Raw genomic sequence first — 19,200 nt, 5'->3', positions numbered from 1 at the left:
CGTCATATCCGGACACGACCATCTGCCTGGTGTAACAAGAAACGTGATTCGTTCGACCAGGCGGCACGTTTCAAATGATCCACACTGGATTCCATGCCCGCACACCCATGGTCGTCGCGACTCCACAGATATCGCTTCGCCATTCCCCACCCCCCACCTCCAGCCCCCCTCTGGCAGCGTAGCTAATCTCAAAAGTTTGTGTATATATTATCCCGGCTAGTTAAGAACCATTCCCTGCCGTATGGGTCGGGCATAAAACATCTCTGAATCACGTTGTGATTCTAGTAGTGTGAACTAGCAGTTGAAAATTGATCGCGTTTTTCCAGAGATAGTTCGTACACTTTCAACCACGACGGACCCAAAGACAGTTTTGTTTTTTATTACTCTGGAGTAAGATATCGATTGAGTTCCAGTCTACTTTTACTAATTTGTTTCCCTGAGGAATTTGATTTAGTTACTTTAGCAGTCTATATGCATTCGTTGAATCCTATTAAATATCTTTGTAAAAGGTTTATCAGCTTTCTTCAGTAACCCTTGAATGTTCACAGATATTATTGTCTATGTAATAGTTGATTATGGAATTTAATTAACACTGGGAATTCTCGTATTTTTCTGTTTTATTGACACAATTAATTTTTTTAATTAATGAGAGATAGCACTGAGGGATAAATGAAAGGAGAGTTGATCCTAATATGTATTGTTTCGGTATGATAACAGTCAGTCACCACAACATTCCTTCGTGTACCTATCACCAAAGATATGATTTCCCATGAAACTGTCCTTTGCCATTAATGTCCGATAAATTATAAATATGTCTCTGGGCCTTACAATGTCTAAGCTTCTCAACTCTCACGGCACGATATTAATTATGGGTTCGAATCCTTTCAATGTGTGTTCAGCACAAGTTTAGTCTTTTAACGGGCACTATTTTTCACTTCTCGTTTATTAGCGGAATCACCTTGACAACGAACCGCAAACATAATAATGTGATAAAGGCCAAACTAATTTCGATCCCAATACTCTTTAATAATTTGTAAACAGCGAATAAAGTCCTAATTCAACATAAAAGTTTCCGTATTGTCAATAAATCTCCTCAAAATCTTAAGTACACGATCGTAGTGTTTTGTTTAACACGTACAACCACCATTCACTTGAATATCAATGTTCGTACACCCAGTCACCTCTAATTTACTCCGTCTCTGAATTTATCCCAAAATAATCTATTCTCCACCACTCCAACGTCTAATCCAGTTCTAAGAATGCAATTTAATTAGGCTTCTAATCCCAAAATTCCGACTACCACGGAAGAACTGCGAACACACTCGCTACCGCTGAAAACAAAAACTCAAGAGAGCTAACAATGCCGCGAATTGGTTTATGTATTACATTCAAAACAAAACGCAGCTCTGTTATGTCTTCCTTGGATCCCTTTGCACTACTTTGCGTTACTCTATTTCGAGTATGTACTCTTTGTAAAATTTTAACTTACTATTGCTTCGAAATACTACTACCGTTTTTTGACTCTTAGGTCCTTCCATATTAAAGAATTTGATCTAATATTCGTTTCTGTATAACCACTCTCTAAAGAGCGGTTACAATTCGCATTCGGCAGGACGACAGTTGAAACCCGGGTCCGGCCATCCTGATTTACGTTTTCCATGATTCCCTTGACTCGTTCCGGCAAATACGGGGATGGTTCCTTTGAAATGGCACGGCCGATTTCCTTCTCCATCCTTCCCTAATTCGAGCTTGTGCTTCCTCTCTAATGATCTCGTTGTCGACGGGACGTGGAACACTAATATCTTCCTCCTCCTGAATTGATCCACAGTCTACTGTCGATAGTCGTATTTGACGATATTCTTCGGTCAACATGGGAAGTCACAGGGATCCTCTGCTGTGGAGACGCTTGTCCAAGAGTATGTGGTCTTCTACGGGAGTCTTGGGTCTACACAGGGACTGCACTCGCTCGTCAGATCTGCCACAGATCGCCTCTACCCTACTTTACAGAGTGGTCAAGCTTTTAACATACACATTCTGTTATGAGACACAAATAAACCAACATTTTGTCGCTTACTCCTGGTTTCAGTGTCATTCAGCCACTTTCGAAAGACGCTCACCGCAGTAGCAACAGCCCACCAGCTTCACCGAGACGATGATCCCATGGGGTCACCAATCACTGGACCCCTAACTAACATCTTCTGAAATCAAATTGAGAGCCAAGTATCTGCAACCACAGTGAAACCCAACCATTACAGATTATATACTAGGATATGCAGATGAAATCATATGCCTTCTAGATGAAACACCCGACCATACACATCTCTACAGTAAAATAAACACAGTTTACCCACGGATAAAATTCACCAGAGATTCAGAAAATGACAAAAAGCTAAATTTCTTACACATCACAATCCACAGACACAACAACCAACTACAGTCTTCCATATTCCGAAAACCCACAAGCACCAGCACTACCACACTAAAAAAATCAACCCATCCCGTCACTTAGACGCAAGCTAGTTTCCGGCACATGCTACAAAGATTGAATAATACTCCCTTCAGATCAGAGAACTACAAAAATTAGCTACAAATAATCAAACAAATAGATGTTGAAAACAGATATAAAACAAAGATGGAAGACAAAAACATCACAAAACTAAAACAAAAATGAAAGACACATACAACACATAGGGGCGAACAGATAAACACTAACATAAAACCACAGGCACACAGAACATAAACACACAGAACATCAAAACACCCAACACATCTGAAGAAGAGGTATCCACAATAACAAAGTGGCACAGACTCGCCTACAGCAACAAACAGTGCACAGATAGGCAACACATTCAAAATACAAGGACTGAAAATAGCATACAGAACAGATAACTCTTTACAAAGGAAACTGAGGACTACTAACTCTAAGACAGAAAAATACAAGATAGCTGGAATCTACCGCCTTATATGTCAAGACGGCAACTAATTTTATATTGGACAGACAACAGAAATTTCAACATTAGATACACTCTACGCAAATAAGCACTTAAGAGTAACTGCAGCAATTGTACATTTGCTGATCATCTCAAGGGGATGAAACACAAACCAACAGACATAAACACAGACTTAAATTTTTTTTTTTTTGGTATTTTAAACATAGCTGCACAACAGCAACGGTTCCACGTAATAAAATTATAAACAGCCGACCAGTTGCAATGGATAAAGAAATCTCTACCTAGGTTTAACAAATTTAAATTTGTCTTCCTCAGAAGGTGGCAATTTTACATTAGTATGGACTGATGTCTCATCGCCGTTTTTACAAATGTCTGCATAGATCCATTTGTCAAAATTAAAATATAGCCCTAAAAATAGGGTTTGTCATGTAAATATAAATTAGTACATGGATGTTGCAGAGCTCACAAGCCACCTTCTGAAGAAGACAAATTTAAATTTGTTGAAACCTAGGTAAAGATTTCTTTATCCATTGCAACTGGTCGGCTGTTTATAATTTTATTACAGACTTAAAAGTTATTAAACGTAGCAGTAGCCCTCCACAGAAACTTATAACAAAAAAAACGTTGGCGCATACAATAAGCCTTAGTAGAAGGCAATTAGGTAATGAATGAAAACACAGCAGTCTGCAATGGCGCCCCATTCTCACTACACACACTCACAGATACACACGCATGCACGCACGCAAACACTTGCAAAGCCTAATGTCACTGCAAAATTCGAAATTCCCGCACAGTACACACACAACAAGATAGCGGAATAGACAAACATAGCATACACAGCGAAATAGTGTGTGTTAGGAAGCACACCTCAGCCACCACGTAGAAGAATGAAAATGCGAAATCTATACAATTTACACGAATTGCCCCCCTACCCTTGCAACAGACTAATACAAAGCCTATTCGCAATCAGCCTATTCTCCAACGTATTTGCGAAAACTAGTACTGTAAACCAAAAAACCGGCAGTCAAAGAGTAATATAGCGAACCTTTGTGGATAACAGAACGCAGAATAATGACAGTAAAGTTATAATTTCATATTAGGACTAAAATTTGCAAATAACATACCATATCATTGTAAACTGTTATTAATTGCTGGTGACATATTGGAGGACAATAATTATAGCTATACTGCGAATATCAGGCAGCCATATGATGTGTAATACGAGTAGTAAGGTATATATTTTTCTGCTAATATTTATGTTAATACTTTTCTAATTCTAGTGCTATAATCTCATAAACTGTTATGTATTATGATACAAAAATTGTTTATATATCACTGAGCATAACAAATGAACCCACTGAAGATGGGTAACTTCCCCGAAATTTGTTCGACTACAAGAAGTACAGGAAGAACAGTGTTTGCTCAAGGTAGAACCACATTTCTTAAGCTTCAATTTTGAATGTGTAACCGTTTACGATTTCTAAAGTTAATTGATGAAACACATAACGACTAATAAATTGCCATTTACCGCGTCGTATTTTAAATAAGTAGTTTATATCTGAATTCATTCCAACATTATTATTAGCAGTTTTACATGTTATGCCATTTTTTACAATTTCGTGTAATCCAATCATCAAATAATATTTTTATTATTCCTGAAACTGGATATAAAAGTTATTGAAACAAAGAGTGCCACTTATTTATGGGCAACTACTAACAAACCATAATAAATTATAAGAATGATATTAGCAGAAACGTGGGAGGGGATTCAATAAGCTATGCAAGACATTTTCTTTATGAAACCGAGTTGATTTTATTCAGGGTTCCAATAACCGTATCATTCACCACTCGTTTTGGTATAAAATCCTTGTTTTTCAATATAACCTCTATTTGATTGTGCTCTGTCGATCACTCGAAAGAAAGTTACCGCATGTCCCAACACTAATGGAGTCACAGCATGTGCAGCCGGCCTGCGTGAACTTGTTGCGATGATGTCAGACGTCTGGCCCAACGACTCACCGTGCTTTTGTTCACTGCCAAGTCTCCGTAGACATTCTGCAAGCGCCTGAAATTTCCCCAACGCTCTTGTTTTCCACCAGAGAACCTCGACGGCATACCTCTCCTTGGAATGCAACTGCTTATCAGACACCATTTGAAGACTACGTGAAGCGCCGCCACCTATTGGAACTTCATGAAACCATTGGGGCTGAAGCGGAAATATTCGACGGTATCCCGCAACAAATTCCGCATTTTTTCAGTTGAAATTCACCGAGAACAGAAAAAGTGATGCATTACTTACTGAAAGCCCCTACAAATACAAACCACACAGGAACAATTTAATTATAAGTCAATGTGCTGAAATAAACATCGTTTGTTAATAAATACACGTAAGCTCGTGCTGTTTACTGACAGTCGTATGCTTCTGTGCTAGCGAATATAGACCACGGTCCCCACAGCAAGTGCTCCTGTACACTTCAGAAGTTTGCGAACGCTGGCAGCTGAGCTCTCTTGCGCAGCCCTGCGGGCACTAACAACTGCGAGCGAACGCCAGCGCGTGCCTGCCGCCTGCCGCCTACCGCCTACGGCTGACGTTTACGCCCGTCGTAAAAGCAGGCCGGCCGGCCGGCGACGTTAAGCGCCGCCCCGCTGCCACTGCCTTTGATAGCTCAGCGATCGGACACCCCGGCCGCTTGATGGCTTCCTACAGAAGCCGACCGTCCCCGCCCTAGGAGCTGGAGCACAGACGACGCGGAGGTACAGCTCGCACGGAAGGAAAAAACTGCCAGTTTTCTCAGCATTTCATCGGCGTTATCAAGGATAAGCCGCGAAATATTTTTTAAAAATTGCTCTCTCTTCAGTGTACTACCTTATGCAGTAATATAATTTATGAAAAGGCAACATTCTTCGGTGGTTAAATATTCTCACTATTTGGGGCTTTAGTAATTAGGAATTCGCGATAATTCGGCTTGTTTTTTTATTGCGAAGTGAAACGTCGCCTTACTGCACAGATGATCTTACGATTTTACGTACTACGCTCATTTATTGTAAAATGTTGAACGCATTCCAGTTATTTCCGTCCATGGCCGATATTAAATAATCTGCACTATGTGATCAAAAGTATCCGGAAACCTGGCTGAAAATGGCTTACAAGTTCGTGCATGGGTAATACTGGAATTCATTGTGGTTCAAATGGTTCAAATGGCTCTGAGCACTATGGGACTCAACTGCTGAGGTCATTAGTCCCCTAGAACTTAGAACTAGTTAAACCTAACTAACCTAATGACATCACAAACATCCATGCCCGAGGCAGGATTCGAACCTGCAACCGTAGCGGTCTTGCGGTTCCAGACTGCAGCGCCTTTAACCGCACGGCCACTTCGGCCGGCTTCATTGTGGTGTTGGCCCACCCTTAGCCTTGATGACAGATTTCATTCTCGCAAGCATACGTTCAATCACATGCTGGAAGGTTTCTTAGGGAATGGTAGCCCATTCGTCACGAAGTCCTGCACTGAGGAGAGGTATCGATGTCGGTCGGTGAGGCCTGGCATGAAGTTGGCGTTCAAAACATCCCAAAGGTGTTCTGTAGGATTCAAGTCTGGACTCTGCGCAGGCCAGTCTATTACAGGAATGTTATTGCCGTGTAACCACTAGTCCACAGGCCGAGCATTAAGAACAGGTGCTCGATCGTGTTGAAAGATGCAACCGCCATCCCCGAATTGCTCTTCAACAGTGGGAAGTAAGAAAGTGCTTAAAACTTCAGTGTAAGCCTGTGCTGGGATAGTGCCACACAGAGAAACAATGAAAAACACGACCACACCATAACACCATCGCCTCCGAATTTTACTGTTTGCACTACACACGCTGGTAGATGACGTTCACCGGTCATTCACCATACCCACACCATGCCATCGGATCGCCACATTGTTTCCGTGATTCGTCACTCCACACAACGTTTTTCTACTGTTCAATCGTCCCATGTTCACGCTTCTTACACCAAACGAGGCGTCGTTTGGCATTTACCGGAGCTATTTGTGGCTTATGAGCAGCCGCTCGAACAGAATTCCAAGTTTTCTCACCTCACGCGTAACTGTCATAGTACTTGCAGTGGATCCTGATGCAGTTTGGAATTCCTGTGTGATGGGCTGTACAGATGGCTGCCTATTACACATTAGACACTCTTCAACTCTCGGCAGTCTCTGTCAGTCAACAGACGAGGTCGGTCTATACGTTTTTGTGCTGTCATGTCCCTTCACGTTTCTACTTCACTACCACATCGGAAACAGTGGACCTAGGATGCTTAGGAGTGTGCAAATCTCACGTACAGACGTATGACACAAGTGACACCCAATCACCTGACCACGTCCAAAGTCCGTGAGCTCCGCGGAGCGCTCCATTGTGCTCTCTCACGATGTCTAATGATTACTGAGGTCGCTCTTATGGAGTATCTGGCAATAGGCGGCAGCACAATGCACCTAATATGAAAAACGTGTGTTTTTGGTAGTGTCCGGATACTTTTGATCACATAGTGTATTATTGTTTGTTGGTCACAAGCACTCAGTAGATTCAAAGCGCCGTCAGCATACAGTGCAATACAGTAACCAAGTTGACTGTTAGGAGTAAATACAAATCCTTAAGTGTATAAGATAAAATAAGAGTGGTTTATAAAACCAAGGTGGTGCTTTGCACAAGCTATGTAACAAATTTGGCCTTGCTAACTGGACTTTTCACGATATTAAGAAAAACAGCAGTAAATCAAAGAGAATTAACTGGGAACTCAAATGGACAAATGGAACAAAACTGAGCACCATTGATGATGTTGTGTACACCTAGTACGAACAACAGCCGGCCTGTGTGGACGAGCGGTTCTAGGCCCTTCAGTCTGGAACCACGCGACCGCTACGGTCGCAGGTTCGAATCCTGCCTCGTGCATGAATGTGTGTGATGTCCTTAGGTTAGTTAGGTTTAAGTAGTTCTAAGTTCTAGGGGACTGATGACCTCAGATTTTAAGTCCCATAGTGCTCAGAGCTATTTGAAATATACAAACAACAACGGTCTTTCGGGAGTTCTTATAAGGGGAATCGAGCTGCAGGCAGCAATGGAAGGATTTATGGATAAACTAGCTCACAAACCCAGCATTGTCCTGGGATTCATTTTGCCGATTATCTATTAGAAATTCAAATAAAACATGGATTTCGTTAATATAGCGAACAGCTACTGCATGCTGGGCGCAGCTGCTTCACGCGATTTTATAAACGTCTCTATGGCAACGTCTCTTCGGAGCTCTATTGTTGCCACTACAGCCGTAGCGCTTCGCATTTTTTCACGCATCTCAGAGTTTATGACGTCATATCTCTTGAACTATGTGTCGTAGAGTATAATGATATATTTGTGTAGCTACATTGAGAGGCATCGTGGATACCGTCTGCAAAATGTTTTGAGAATAGAGTTAGTAGCAAAGAAGTAATAAATTTAAAAGCCATGCTCTATGCGGCAGTTTTTCCCACATCTAATTCTTCATGACGTCATATGTCCTGAACTATGCTAAGTAGGATGGTTCTTGCCCAGTTTTGATTTTTTCCAGACAGTAAGGGATATGTCTACCAAGTTTGGCTGAAATTGGTCCAGCGGTTTAGTGAGACACGTGGAACACACATACACACACACACACACAGACACACACATACACACACACAAGCACACACACACATTTTTGTAATATGTGTGGATTAGGCCAAACATGTTTAAAGACCAGTACTGAATGACTGTTCGTTTCCGTAATCGGCACGGTAAAACCAAACAGCAGACAAAAAGCAGACGAAATTGGTTTGTCTCGGAACTGAATCCCCGAGAGTTTACGCGCCAGAAGGATACTACGGACCATCTGCACCCCTTCAAGGTTGATGTCTTCTTCGACAGCAATGGTATCCTCCAGCGGCATAACTGTCCGTGTCATGCTGTACTTTGGGAGCACGATAACAGAATCACGTTGATACCTTTTCTAACAAATTTGCCTCATCTGAAGCCCGATGCAACAGATCTGGGACATTATCGATGGCCAAATCCGCTCCCGCAAACCACCAGCGCATAATTTACAGAAATTTTGTGACCTGTTTGTAGAAATTAGGTGCCACATACCTCCGGAAATTTATCAATGGCTTGTCGAATCCATGCCGCACAGAATCGAAGCTATATTAGGTTCCAAAGATGGACCAGCATACTATAAGGCATATCGGTATGCATGCGACAGCGTACCTACCAATAGGTATCAGAGCGCCGCGCATAAAAACGGGATTTTCCGATACTCATATCTTGGGTTCTATTGGTGTTAAAAACGGTAGGGTCAAGTGTTTTGGCTTGCCCTTGGGCTTGGGAGATTTGTGTGCCCATCAGAAGGCTCGTCTTAGTGTCACTATCCTACAGTACAGGGTCAAATCTGGTGGCTCTTTTTGCGTTTGACGTGGTTTACGGTGGGCTCGATGGAACTTACGAAGGCACCATCAGTTCTTAGGCGATTTCTCGCAAAACCCCAGCTGATTAAAACCCAGCGGAGGATTCCCAGGCGGTTATGCACAGCAAATGGCTGAAGTTTTTGCAATATATTCCTAAGATCCAGATCTTGAACAACCTTGAAAATTTCCTTGATATCTTTATCCATTTCAAGGATTCAGAGGTTCAAAGTTACCCTATTTCTAGATGTAAAATGCAGTATGTGGCGAAATCTAAATAATAAATAACTACAGCAAATTTCTTCAACTTTAACGATATATTCTCTAGGCATTTATCTAGTAGAGACACCTCTCTGTTTTCAAAAACCTTTATCCGTTATTGAGGAACACACCAAAAACTTCTTTTTTGGATACCAAAACACAGCCACGGATTCTGAGACGGCAATGTGCAGTAAATGGCTGTATTCATAAGATCCCGATCACGAACTACCTTGAAAATTTTCTTCATATCTATAACAGGAGTGACGCGAAAAATTAGTTTTTTAAAGTGACCTAGCAAGGAGAAATATGGTGTAAAGTGTCTCCGATATCATCAAGGAACCCCGTGTCTTAGACTGAAGCACATGCAAAACGTTTTTGCAAGGAAAATACGGTGTGAGGTGTAAGATTACTTCGCGTTATTTAACTTTCACTTAATTACCTAAATTTTAATGGCCAATAAACTTATTTTCACAGGAATTACACGCCCTGTTACTGCAGGGAAAAGAAGGCAACCAGCGGAAAAATGCTACTATAGGAGTACAAAAAAATGGGAATATGTTCTGTTTATTTAAAAGAATCTAACTGATACCTTCATTCTGTCTTCCTCAGCAACTCTGCAGAAGAAAATTCATTCTGGTAGTAGCCGTGCTGATCAATCACAACTTATATTTCCTATTTTCTTTCTTCTTCTATTTCATACTACCACTTGCTTTCTGTAGATTTCGTAGGTTAGTGGTCGGACTTCCATCATATTCGACTTCAACTCTACGTGAGACATCCAAGCCTAGATTCCGAAATATCTCTGACTGTCGTATTACGGCATACCAGTTTCATATCATGTCTCGAAGTATGTCTCAGATCCTGCTGAAATATAAATCTTAAAAGTGTACTGGTAAGACTAAAGGCTAAAGATGAAACTGGAGGCCACCATCCATAATTCCGAGGGCGTGCTAAAAAGTAATGCCTCTGAATTATTTTACGTGAACGCTCACAAAACTTTTTAAAGAAAATAGACTTTATTATCATTCTACGAATTTATTCTTCATGTCTACATACTTATTTCCCAAAACAGTCACCCTGACGATGAACACATTTCTCTCAGTGTGAGGCTAGTTCGTTGATGCCGTCACTGTAGAATGTTTGAGTTCGTTGACGGAACCACAACCTCACCTTCGCCTGCAAGGCTTCATCACTATCAAAGTGAAGTCCTCGTTGTTGTTCTTTAAATTTTGGAAAAAGATGAAAATCAGATTAGGCCAAGTCGGGACTGTATCGAGGATGATCAGTGGCAGTGAACCCAAGGCGTCAGATTGCTACAGACGTCGCAGCGCTCGTTCATGAGCCGGCGTTGTCATGTTGAAGGAGAGGGCAGTCTTCGAAATCGAAACACGATACAGCACGATGTTCCTCAGACACCGCCGACCGGTGTGGCCGAGCGGCTCAAGGCGCTTCAGTCTGGAGCCGCGCGACCGCTACGGTCGCAGGTTCGAATCCTGCCTCGTGCATGGGTGTGTGTGATGTCCTTAGGTTAGTTAGGTTTAAGTAGTTCTCAGTTCTAGGGGACTGATGAACACAGATGTTAAGTCCCATAGTGCTCAGAGCCATTTGAACCATTTTTCTCAGACACCGACATAGTTACATTACATACCGCCATGCTACACGCTAGAATTCGGAGCCCTCTAACGACAGAGGCATACATTCACAAACTACACACATGCTCATAACTTAAGGATAATTGCAGAATGTGGTGCCACACAACGTGGCACTACACAAAACTGGCGCTAATAGCATAGGAACATAGGGAACACACACGACACAGATCTTAAGTCCACGGTATTGGCGGTAAGTTGAGAAAACCGTACCGAAACACATGTGCTACAAAGCGCCACTGTTTCCTGCGCATGTACCCCGACATCAATGTAGGATATGATCACCATGCACACGTACACAGGCCGCACAACGGTTTGGCATACTCTGGATCAGGTGGTCGAGCAGCTGCTGTAATATAGCCTCCCATCCTTGCACCAGTGCCTGTCGGATCTTCTGAAGTGTCCTAGAGGTTTGAAGACGTGCAGCGATACGAGAGCATCCTAGATGTGCTCGATGGGGTTTAGGTCTGGAGAACAGGCAGACCACTCCATTCGCCCAGTATCTTCTGTTTCAAGGTACTCCTCCACTATGGCAGCACCGTGGGGCCATGCGTTATCATCCATCAGGAGGAAGGTGGGACCCACTGCACCCCTGAAAAGGCGGACATTCTGGTGCAAAATGACGTCCCGATACACCTGACCTGTTACAGTTCCTCTGTCAAAGACATGCAGGGGTGTACGTGCACCAATCATAATCCCAGCCCACACCATCAAACTACGACCTCCGTACAGGTCAATTTCAAGGACATTAAGGGGTTGGTATCTGGTTCCTGGTTCACGCAAGATGAAAACCCAGCAAGAACCACTGTTCAGGCTATACCTGAACATAACCTGGGACCACTGTCCCAATGACCAAGTACTGTCTTCTTGACACAAGGCTTTACGAGCTCTCCTGTGACCAGGGGTCAGTGCAATGCACCTTGCAGGTCTCCGGGCAAATAAACCATGTCTGTTTAGTCGTCTGTAGACTGTATGTCTGGAGACAACCGTTCCAGCAGCTGCGGTAGGGTCCCATACAAGGCTACCTGCAGTACTCCGTAGCCGTCTGCTGGCACTGATGGTGAGATACGGGTCTTCTTGTGGTGTTGTACACTCTGGATGTCCCGTACTGTAGCGCCTGGACACGTTTCCTGTCTGCTGGAATCGTTACCATAATCTTGAGATCACACTTTGTGGCACACGGTGGGCCCGTGCTAGTGCTACGACCTGCTGCGTTTGACCAGCCTCCAGTCGCCCTAGTGTTTTATCCCTCATAACGTCATCAATATGTGCTCTTTGAGCCATTTTCAACACACAGTTACCATTAGCACGCCCCCCCCCCCCCCCTCCGAGGTGATTTAAACCCGCAAACCGCCCACCAGAGAGTTGTTACAGCATTACCCTTAACTTATGAACATGAGTGTACATTACCATAATTACTGGTTGGTTTTCATACTTTTTTTCTTCGCGTAGTGTATATAACAACGCGAACTCTGCATTGAACTAGAACTCACCATAATCATACACACGATGAACATTCGTGTACCTGAAAGAAAGGCATACCTAAAGATGATCTCAAACTTTAGATTCAACATTACGCAGACTGTAGAGGCTCTTCAACGAGATATTGGAACAGTGATATATTACCAGTAAAACCCCGATTTTTTATACTTCCAAACGTCTGATTAATGAAAAGTTAACCTGTTAAATATTGGACGCTAAGCATGTAACCAAATAAGTTTAGAAAAGGTTTGAAATTATGTTAAAGTTTGTTGGAAGTTGCTAAGTGATTCCTTATGAGACATTGTATGGCATAGTCTACGTAATTAAATTAGGTGGACAGATAATATAAGGGTTGAAGAGGTTCTCTATAGAATCGGCGAAAACAAATGGAAAACACTGACAAGATGCAGGAAAGGATAACAGGAAATTTGTTGAGAGGTCATGAACTAACATCCGTGGTACTGTAGAGGGAAAAAAGTGTAGTGGAAGACCGAGAATGCAACAAATAATTGAGAATATCGGGTACCGGTGCTACTCTGAGATGATGATTTCAGCTCAAGAGAGGAATTTGTGGCTGGACACATCAAACCAGCAAGGAGAAAGACTTCTAAAAAGAAAAAACTGATGCTTATTGCTCCTTGTCATGACCCAACGTCGGTAAAGGACTTTAACACTTCAGCGCGGTTTTCGGTCTGGCGAGGAGTGGCTAGTGTTAACTGAAGCCACATTCATTTTATTCACTAACCACCACGTCTATCTGCGCCCTATGGAGACATAACTACCACCACTGATACTATATATTGTAGGTCTTTCGCCAACTACAAATTTAACAAAAAATATGATAGGTACGTCTACAAATTTGCAGAATAGCAATGCACTCTTCCAAAACACCTGCTCTTGATATTTAACAAGTAGTTTTCCGAGAGATGACCGGCGTCCTTCCTCACGATTTCCCTAACGTCTAAGCGCCCGCTCCTCTCGCAACCCCCGTGGGCCCACCACATCTGTGACAAGCGGTTTCGCCTCCTTTGTGTACCCTCGACATCGTCTCCTAGTCTAACCTGATATGGATCCCATATATGACGAAAACATCTGCAGTTATTCTTTGAATAGCAGAGGTCCAGCGAACCTACCTCCCTTTGTGCAGCTCGCTGTTTGAATCGCGGCTAACGGGGCGACTTCTCCGCTGAAACGGGATTCTATGGACCACAAAGGCCTCTGTCTCCTACAGTTATGCTGAATGGGTTCGTTGGCGCTAGAAAGTCACTCTTTCTGCTGTGAGAAACACTCCATTTTTTCACCTCCCTCCTCCTCCCCTCGCCCCCAGGTCATAAGCGTTACGTGGAGATCAGCGCTGTAGTAGTTTTAGCATGCAAATACTAAGACAGACATTGTGTTGGCAGCAAAAGGTAGATAATTTAGATGTAGATACCATCTCCGGAACACGACTGACTTCAACAAGCTACTTCATTTTGTTTTAGTTCTAATGGTTCAAATGGCTCTGAGCACTATGGGACTTAACATCTGAGGTCATCAGTCCCCTAGAACTTAGAACTACTTAAACCTAACTAACCTAAGGACGACACACACATCCATGCCCGTGGCAGGATCCGAACCTGCGACCGTAGCGGTCGTGCGGTTCCAGACTGAAACGCCTAGAACCGATCGGCCACTCCGGCCGGTTTGTTTTAGTCGAGACTTTGTGATACTGCATTCATTTTGTTAGTGAATGAAGCAATAAAGTAGAATAAGAAATCTTGTGTCGTCACCGATACGAGAGGGAGACGTAAATTATCACTCCCTTTGTACGCGATTAGTTTTGGGTCAGGTTACTTTTAATGTAACACCTTTCAAGCAGTAATTACTGGTGGTAACCAAGATGGCGGTGAGAGACAGGTTCAGGGTTCCCTTCCTGGAAGGTAGATGGCGGTTACGACCAACCAGGTAATGGCAGTCTCGCAGATCTGGAGTGTTCCCTCAGTACTAGCTCTTCGTAGGAATGGTCGTATAGGGTGGCAATAGGAAATAGTGACTACTCTGACAGTCTGCTGTTTTCTTGCCGGGTCCCAGATTTTAAATAGGAACTTTCAGGATCATTTAGCCTCACTGTTGTCGGTGTCCTGGAGCAGTCCGCTTAGTTACCTTCCCTCATAGAGTACTTCGTGACAGGGATCATGCTGGCGTCAATCTGGCTGAAAGGCTTTACGCACTTGCAGCAGTAGTGAGCGCCTTTCAAAAACGATTACAAATTTTACTGTTCGTGAGACATGACTCACGTCATCGGAAGACTGTGTGCATAACAATGTGCGGTACTGTGGTCTTCAGGCTAGCTAGCACGCCTTCATGCTCCATTGTTGCTCCTTGTTCCAACTATTTCTCCATCTAGTTTAAACCCTACATTCGATTCCTTGATATCATTTCGCAACTTTTATTTTTAACTGATGCTTGATCACTTTTGAAATTTGATACCGAATACTAGTGCACTATTTTCTCCCGATTTCAATGTTTTATATTCGTTTCCCTGTTTGTTTGCTAATCTGATATACAGAATACGTTTCAATTAATGAGTCAAATATCATCCCATTTCATATTTATCACTGTGGTTCGTCCCGTCCTGTTGATCTACCTCCTCATGATATGCTTTGACTAATCGACATTCAATCTGTTTAATTCATGCGAGTCACATGATTCCAAGGCCACGTGATGCGGTATCACCTTTGAGAAACCTTTGTTAGAGGAAGTGAGGGCAGGTGAGAAGTACCGAACTCAACTTGTCAGTCACCTACATTAGCAGTTAAGTAGGTGTGGGTGTAGGTGTGTGTGTGAATTCCTAAGGGATCAAACTGCTGAGATGGTCGGTCCCTAGACGTACACTCTACTTAAACTAACTTACCCTAAGGACAACATACACACCCATGCCCGAGGGAGGACTCGAACCTCCGGCGGGAGGGCGGCGCAATCTATGACATGGTGCTTCTAACCGAGCAGCTACTCCGCGCGCAGCAGGTACGTAGGCTAAATAACACATCAGATTACGTGCAGGTTGTCTTATTCCATTACCAGAGCTATCCCACAATAAGCTTGCTTTTGAAACTTTCAATTCAGTCATTTCCAGACATAGTAACCTTGTCACAAATTAATGCGTCTGCCTTTTTCCAACACCCTGGTGTGGGGTTGGGTTGTTTGGAGGAAGACACCAAATAGCTAGGTCATCGGTCTCATTGGATTAGGGAAGGACTGGGAAGGAAGTCGGCCGTGCCCTTTCAAAGGAACCATCCCGGCATTTGCCTGGAGCGATTTAGGGAAATCACGGAAAACCTAAATCAGGATGGCCGGACGCGGGAATGAACCGCCGTCCCCCCGAACACGAGTCCAGTGTGCTAACCACTGCGCCACCTCGCTCGGTACACCCTGGTGTGAGTAAACTTTAATTAACGTATTGCGTCCTGGACAAACCCTACTGTAATCACAAAGCTGAAATCTTTTCAAAGACAAGGTGCTTCCGTGATAATGATCAGACCCCCTCATATATGCCGTCCCTTATCAAGTCGTTCTTACGATCGCCAGTAGTCAAACCAGTTCCAACACCCCACTTTTGATTGGTACAGAACGTACAGAATACGGTGCATTTAGTCATTTCTTAAGCTCGATAAGGAAGCACACCATGACCACGAAAAACACCCCCATATCGTATCACCTCCTCCTCTCTACTTCACTCTTGAAATTACGCGTGATGGCAAGTAAAGCTCTCGAAGCATTCTGCAAAACGGAACCTTTCCATCGGGTTCCCACAGGGTACAGTGTGGTTCGACACTCCATATCACTAGTTTCTAGTCATTCACAGCCCAGTGACGATCTCAGTACACCACCTCAAGCGTTTTTTTAACACTGACTACGGAAGTGTGGGGTTTATGAGGAGTTGCGCCACCATTGCACACCATTCCTTTTAACTCCCTACGGACAACGTGCTACGTGGACTGGTGGTAGTATTTTGGTACTCTCCCCTCTCCTCTACCTCCTGTACATAACAGATATGCCCCAACCCCCCCCCCCCCCTCCAGTACACCCCCTGCAGTAGGCCACTGACAATACCTCCCTTGCCCTCGCTCCGACTCTTCAACAGTCCCAACACCTTCTCCAGAATCACCTTGACCTTTTTGCTGCATGGTGTAACCAGTGGCTCCTGAAAATCAATCCTTCCAAGACCAAGGCAATCATCGTAGGTCATACCACTTGCTCCTTCCTGCCCCTTGATTTCTCCCTTACCATCTGCACCCGTCCTGTCCGCCTCTCCCCCACCCTTACCTACCTTGGCCTCACCATTGACAGTCACCTCACCTGAATACCTCATCTTCACTCTATCAAATCCAAAGCCCACGACTGCCTTCGACTCCTCAAACTCCTCTCTGGCTGGACATGGAGGTTGAACCCCTCTACCATCCTCCATACCTACAAATCCTTAATCCGCCCCCTCCTCTGTTATGCCAGTCCCACTTGGATATCCGCCTCCCCCCACCCCCCCACAAATTCTATAAGTCCCTCCAGATCCTCGATTGTCATGCACTCTGCCTCGCCTTCCGTATGTATATGCCTCCCATCCTCCATGCGGATCCTCTACAACCTTATTCCTTTCCCCCATCTGGTCCTTTTCCTCGAGCATATCGACATTCTCTACACCTCCCGCTGCCTTGATCCCCCTCATCCCCTGGTTGCTCCCTTCCTCTCCAACCCCCGCCTTCTGCTGCACCTTCAGTGTAGTGTCCCCCCAACTCTTCACCTTTACACCCTTCATCTACTTTCCCAAGGTGGTTTCCATCGACTCCCCCTCCATTTATCCCTTCTGTCAACTCTAATCCTCACTCCCCCTCCCTTCCTCTCTCCTTTCCCTGAGCTCCCTCTTCCCACCCCCTTCCATCCTGTTTTTTTCCCCGCCTACACTCTCCCTGCCTCCCTTCTCTCTCCCGAATCCTTTTTGCTCTCCCTTCCATTGCCCTTCCCCCCCCCTCTTCGCCTCATAGGTCCAGGTCCTCCCCCCCTCCCATTTGCTGCCGTGTCACCTGTATAGAGCTGTTATAGGTGAGTGCTCAGTGTTGTACATCCCCTGTCAGCGTTGCAAACAGCCACCATACTGTCGCTAGTTGTGTTTTTTATCTCGTGCTAACAGAAACCAGACTGTCGCCCAGTTTTTTAATTGTGCCTGTCTCCTTCTTGTGTATCTTGACCCGCATCACCACCACAATGTTTTTCTATTTTATATTCCACAACTTTCTGCGATTTTACAGTTTTTTTACAATTTCACCGTTTTATCGCCTGTTTTCCTTGTTTGTTTATATTCTCATTATGTTTTTTTAACTTTTCTGTAGGCTGTAGAGCAGCATATTACGCTGCTGCCAGCAGCGAAGTTCAGTAAAGGAAAAAAAGGACAAATAAACTAAACATTCGCAGTTCTGTCAGGAAAACTGTCTCCAAATGGTATGTATGGGCTACGGTCTGAATGTCCATATGTAAAAATTAAGGCCTGTAGAATGAATGGCTTCTCACGTCAGTAAAACCACTCAAAATAACAGACCACGTTGGTAACTACATGTCGACTGACATGTCGCTACTAATATGATCTGTTACTTTGAGTGATTGGTTTTGCTGATGTGAGAAACCCTTGATTCTAGGGGCCTTAATTTTTACATATGGACATACAGATCGCTGCCGATATATGTCATTTGGAGACAGCGTTTACTGAATGAACCTCTGATGTGAAGTTTGTTTGTCCTTTTAAAACCGTCGAAGTCGTGGTCAAGGTTATTAGAAAACCACCATTTATTGCAACTGGTTGGCTCTTTTATTCCTGCTGTCTTAATTTTGTATATTTTCTTTGCAGACGATATGATAGTGGAATTAATTACATCTCTTGGTTCTCAGCCCTTTCTTCAGTTTTCATTCTGTGTTTTGAATGGGGCACCGGTTCTTGTGGGTAATTGTGTGTGATCCACTATTTGTGTCGAATATCGATCCAACAATAGATATGGTTTACACCTCAGTGTCTAAAGATGAACCAAAAATGGGCATCTCAGGAAGACCGAAATATTCTCAGGCAAAGTAGGGATTCTATTAAACAAGTAGAAAGGACAATTAAACATGATAAGAAAATGTACTGTCAAAAGTCATTGCAACAGCTACGAGGAGGTCTAATGTTTGGTTGTCAGTGGGTGCGGGTGGCCTCAGACGTGCCTAAAGAATGTACAGGGTGTCCATAAAATTCCCGGATCATTCCAAAAAAAATCATAATTCGGAAACCACTATAGGTAGAGCACCGTGGTGTGTTTTGTTGTAAAACATTTAGCAGCTCTCGAAGTGTGTGTCTGTGCGACACTCGTCCGTCATAGAACATCAAGGTAATATTCGAGGGGGGGGGGG

The sequence above is a fragment of the Schistocerca serialis genome, chromosome 7 (assembly GCF_023864345.2).
Source record: "Schistocerca serialis cubense isolate TAMUIC-IGC-003099 chromosome 7, iqSchSeri2.2, whole genome shotgun sequence".
Lineage (NCBI taxonomy): Eukaryota > Metazoa > Arthropoda > Insecta > Orthoptera > Acrididae > Schistocerca > Schistocerca serialis.
The sequence above is the reverse complement of the archived record's forward strand: the minus strand, read 5'-3'. Positions refer to the sequence as shown.